At 35.9% G+C, this 6,000-nt stretch overlaps 1 protein-coding gene across 4 annotated transcripts in view; it reads left to right on the top strand.

The window, feature by feature from the left end:
- TENM4 (teneurin transmembrane protein 4) overlaps positions 1–6,000 on the top strand; it is a 2,953,639-nt gene that overhangs the window by 491,745 nt on the left and 2,455,894 nt on the right. The gene's annotated exons all lie outside the window — the stretch shown is intronic.

Raw genomic sequence — 6,000 nt, 5'->3', positions numbered from 1 at the left:
ACACACACACACACACACACACACACACACACACACACACACACACACACAAGTGTGGCTACCATCTAACTGAAAGCCTGCATCTCCTATTTCCCTTTGTTTCTCTGTATAGTCTTAGGTCACTCCTTCTCATCACTCCTTAGAATTCCTGGTACATATTATTCTGGTAAAGTCACTTAGGTTGCCTCCAACACTTACTGTCAACAATGTGATGAGCACCTTCACCTGTCTCCTTGGACTCCTTTGTTAGGTTTTGTTTGGTGGATAAAACCAGAAATAGAATGGAGGAGGCAGAGGGCTCATATTTAATTTTGTTTTTCCAGAGTGTTCTCTAAATGGTTATGTCACTTTTAACCCACATTAACAAGTACTTGGTTGTAATCAAAAGCATTTTGTTTTTTTGTCAGCTCATAAGTAAATACCTCATCTTTAAAACATTTGCTAATTACTAGTGAGGTTGAACATTTCTTGATATTCTTATTAGGCATATAGGCTTTTTGGTTGATAAATTACCTGTTTTCTATTCTTTGACTATTTTTACATTACTTTTATGCCTTTTCTTCACTGATCTTCAGGTGTTCCTTAATGTAGTCTAAAAATATCTAGAATATCAATTTACAGCAGGGAATCCATCTGTTTACCATGTATATTCTACTGCATTTAATACTTTTAGTTTAAATTTCATATATATCCTTAAGTCATCTGGAATTTACCTTGTGTATATGGCAAGAGATAAGACTCTAATTAATTTTTCCCCTGTAAAGGCAGCAAAATATAATGGATACATGATAAGACTTCATAGCCAATCCATTGAGTTTGTATCCTGACTATTACTTGTTGTCATAAACTCTGGGTCTAGAGTTCTTTCTTGTCCAGCAAGAAAGCAGAACACAGGGTTAAAATATGAGAGATAGCTGGGGCACCTGGGTGGCTCAGCTGGTTGAGTGTCTGACTTCAGCTCAGGTCATTATCACTTGGTCCCTGAGTTCAAGCCCTGCTGACAGCTCAGAGCCTGGAGCCTGCTTTGGATACTCTCTCCCTCTCTCTCTGCCCCTCCCCGACTCATGCTGTGTTCTCTCTGTCTCTCACAAATGAATAAACATTAAAAAAATTAAAAAAAAATTTTTTTTTAATGTGAGAGATGGCTAATGTCCGGGAGAAGATAAGAGCCCCGATTAAGGGTCCTTGCTCCTTTTTTGTCAGGATCAGAAGGCTTACAAACATGGTGATGGACATGCACAAAGAGACAGTGAAACTGTGAACATTAATTCATGGGCGTGAGGGAAAGGGGGTTTGGAGAATATGCGATGTTAGAGGTTTGGGTTAATACAAAACAAAATCAGTGCTGAGTGGAAGGTTGTTTACAGCAGACTTAAGGCATCACCTCTGTTTACCTAAAGTGGTCTAGGTGACAAGAAAGAGCATGCTACCTCTGGATCAACAAGGCACCTTTCTTTTGTGAATTAGGTCCTCTGTGCTGGGCACCCCACAGTGGTCTATAGCCCTATTTACCTGTTTACCTAATTTGGTCCTTTCTTCCTGTGAAAGCAGCTCTCTGCTATTGGACTAAATTGGGGGCCATTTCCACCCTGAATACCTATTCTTGTTTACCTCATATACCTTTGTTCTATACTGGGGACTTTGCCCTGCCTTCTCTATACCTATTTACCTAATCTTGTTTACCCAAACTTGGGTGTAAGCATCCTATGGCTTTCTAATTATTTATGCCTTGTTAACCCATCTGTGCAAGCCCAGGGAATTCATTCTAAACTTATTCCCCACACTTGTGTGTCACTTAGTGCAATTTTCTTAACTCCAGTCCGTACCTCAGTTTCCTGATCTTTAAAAATGCACAAATAATGCTTATCTTATAGCACTGTCTCATCAAAAGAGTTAGTAAATTTGAGGTGTTTAGATCATTATCTGACACATTTTGAATGCCACATAAGTACTGTTATTTCTTAATTATTACATCACCATCATTATTATTAAACAATGAACTGATATTTCCAACATTCTTTTACAAAATAACTCACTCTACATTGATATACTGATTTTTTTATGCTACCTCCATTATGAACTAATTTTTAAAAAATAGCATAGGTAACTTGCTGAACTCCTATTCTAACACACTGGCTTATTTTTCTTTTGTTTTAATTGTATGAACTTGTTTAATTTAATGTGGCTCTAAATGTCTTAATAGCTGGTAAATGAGACCTCTTGTCATTGATATTCTTTCTCAAATCGTGTTACTATTGGTACACTATTATTCTGTCATACAAATTTTAGAACTAACTTATTAATTTTTCAAAAATCTTGTATTTTTATTAAAATTATTTTGAAATTATCAATGTGGAGAGTATTGAAATCTTTATAATACTAAGTCACTATATTTGGTGTGGTATTATTCTCAGTATATTTGTATTTTGTATTATGTCCTTTATAGAGTTTCATAACCTTCTTCAAAATAATTGGATTAATTTCTAGATACATTATAGTTTTGTTGCGAAAGCAAATGGTTATATTATCTCTTTTATTTTCAGCTTGGATTTACTGGTGAAAAGGAATAAATAATTTATTTTTGAACCTTAGCCTTATATCTGTCACGTTTTTGAAATTTTGTGATTCTAACAATTGTTCTATTATAGGTTATCATGTATATTTAGATAATTACTGTTTTCTTCTTCCTTTTGAATCTATATTGCTTTGTCTATATAAAATTATTACATCAACAAAAGACAGTGTAGGGCAACTTTATTTTCTTCTGTTTCTTTGTTGATTTTAAGAGCTTTAAAAAGCTTTAGCTGTTAATTCTGTAACAATACTTTCTGAAAATTATGTGTACTATTTCTACATCTTTTTTAAATGCTTTCTTGATGAAATTAGAGGAAAGCCATAGAAATACTACAGATCTAAAATAGTTCATTGCCCCTTTTTACCTAACGCTTTGTTTTCATGATCAGAAAATAATATAAAATCTCAATACAAAAAGTTTCTCAGTGCCAGAACAAAGAAGTAAATAAAATATTCTTTATATATCTAAGAAAATAGTGACAAGTAGAATTCATAATAGTGACAAGAAAGAATTCATAATAACCTGTATATGTTCGTGTATGCGTGCATTTGTGTTTGCTGTTTTATTACTAAAATTTTGTAGTAGTGCCTACCTGAGATAGATGTGCTTTCTAATAAGCTCAGTCATCAAGTGCCCCAAGTTCCAAGAAATAGCATTTGACATATTTCAGACAGAAAGTTGACTGAAGAGATTTGTCAGCTTGATTATAACCTTTTTATTCTGTCTCCTATTGTGCTTTGACATGTAATACCAGTATTGTTCTGTTGCCTACAATTTGCATCCATGTAAGTCATAATAAGAAGAAAGCATCTGTGCCCCTATGCTGTGCAAAGCTACTGAGGCATTGCTGCAGATCAAGCAAATGACACACAATCAAAATTGAATCTACCATGTTGCTCTACTTCTTATTTTGTTAAAAGCATTAATATTAAGCAAAGTGCTTTCACATTTGTAATCTCTGTAATGCTCACTGCAAGCCCAGAGATAAGCAGGACAGCAATCATGAGCTTCATTTGACATTGAAAAAGGTGAAGTTCACAAAAACTGATGAACTGGAAAGTAGCAGGGTTGTGACCTGAAACCAAGACATGTTTATTCCAGTTCAGTGCCTTTTCCCAAGGCAATGAGGAAAAAGTGTATCCATTGTTTCACTCCTTTCTTCAGCTTGGTGCCATGGAATTTTGGAGAACTGTCTTTGAAAAAGGAAAGAAAAATATGTAACACTTGAAAATAACTTTCAAAAATTCTTCTAAAATGGTTTGAATATTTTTTTATTTTTCTATATGAAATTTATTGTCAAATTGGTTTCCATACAACACCCAGTGCTCATCCCAACAGGTGCCCTCCTCAATACCCATCACCCACCCTCCCCTCCCTCCCAACCCCCATCAACCCTCAGTTTGTTCTCAGTTTTTAAGTCTCTTATGGTTTGGCTCCCTCCCTCTCTAACTTTTTTTTCCTTCCCCTCCCCCACGGTCTTCTGTTAAGTTTCTCAGGATCCATATAGGAGTGAAAACATATGGTATCTGTCTTTCTCTGTATGACTTATTTCACTTAGCAGAACACTCTCCAGTTCCATCCACGTTGCTACAAAAGGCCATATTTCATTCTATCTCCTTGCCATGTAGTATTCCATTGTTTATATAAACAACGATTTCTTTATCCATTCATCAGTTGATGGACATTTAGGCTCTTTCATAATTTGGCTATTGTTGAAAGTGCTGCTATAAATATTTTTTTTTCATTCACTTTCTTTTTTTTTTTTTAATTATTTTTTTTTTCAACGTTTATTTATTTTTGGGACAGAGAGAGACAGAGCATGAACGGGGGAGGGGCAGAGAGAGAGGGAGACACAGAATCGGAAACGGGCTCCAGGCTCTGAGCCATCAGCCCAGAGCCCGACGCGGGGCTCGAACTCACGGACCGCGAGATCGTGACCTGGCTGAAGTCGGACGCTTAACCGACTGTGCCACCCAGGCGCCCCATTTTCATTCACTTTCTAAAATAGCTTACTGATACTTGAAGAGCTATCTACATTTTCTTTGTATCAAGTACAAATTTGAAGGTTTAAACCAGTAAGACTTCAACTGGAGAAGAATCAGCAAGAGATCTACATACAGAGATTATTGCAAGGACTTGGCTGTGTGGTTACAGGGGCTTGCTAGGCAAACCTGGAATCCATTGAGCAGATTGTCAAGAAGGAGCTAGAACTCTGGGGCATAAGCTGAAGCTACTGTTCTCCAGTGCAGTTCCCCCTTTGAGGACTGTTCTGCTTTTAAGGCCTTTTGGTTGACTGAATCAAGCCCATCAAGTAGCTCTAGGATGATCTCCCTTAGCTAAAGTCAACTGATTATGGACTTTAATCACACCCACAATAAATCCTTACAGCAGTACTTAGATTAATGTTTGAGTCTGCCTGGGAACAGTAGCCTTGACAGGATGACATAAACAAAATCACAGTGTTGAAGTAGAATTCACACAGACAAGAAACATTGACTTGGGGATTGAGAAAAGATCTTGCCTTGGTTATCAGTTCTCATGGTGATTTGCTATTTTTTTTTCTCAACACTTTCTTAGCCACCTTTCTTTATCCACAAAGTAGGCATGATATTAAGCTATTTGAACATTACTAAGATTAAATGACATGATTATTCGTGTGTAAAGATTTCTTCAAATTTCCAATCTAAATTAGATTTCCATGTTATACTCTTACCTAGCATTTTCCTTACCTAGATATACTCTTACCTAGATATACTCTAGTTATACTCTTACCTAGATATTTTCCTTTATATCAATTAATTCAGTATAATTGAATATATAATTGTGTATGTTTATATTTGATTTTCTTCTTAGATTGTAAGCTTCAGATTCATTAGTACCATATTCTTTTTGCTTATCATTGCGTCTGTGTAAATTTTCTTCTAGCTATGTCATTCTCTAAGAAGTCCAATACCAGATCTTAACATTTCATTTTATTTTTTAATGTTTATTTATTTATCTTGAGAGAGAGAGAGAAAGAAAGAGAGAGAGACAGTTCACTCATTTTGAAAATGAATTTTGAAAATGAATTTTGAAAACTCACTCAGGTGAGTGGGGTAGGGTCAGAGAGAGGGAGAGAGAAACCCCAAGCAGATCAATTGTGATCAATGCAGAGCCTGATGTGGGGCTTAATCTCAGGAATTGTGAGATTATGACCTGAGCCAAAATCAAGAGTAGGATGCTTAGACTGAGACACCCAGGCAACCCCCCCAGATCTCAACATTTTGATCAGAAAAATAATATAAATAGGCATTGATTTTTGTCAAGTGCTAGCAAATTTAAGAAGCCAAGCTATCTATATAGCAATGGATTCCTCTGACCTAAGGTTAATTTTCTTGGGTGGAGTCTACTAAATACTGCAAAATATACCAAGATCTCTGGTTTGT

This window comes from Herpailurus yagouaroundi, unplaced genomic scaffold (genome assembly GCF_014898765.1).
Source record: "Herpailurus yagouaroundi ecotype Mexico unplaced genomic scaffold, PumYag 180, whole genome shotgun sequence".
NCBI lineage: Eukaryota > Metazoa > Chordata > Mammalia > Carnivora > Felidae > Herpailurus > Herpailurus yagouaroundi.
This window is presented reverse-complemented; position numbering and strand designations above follow the sequence as displayed.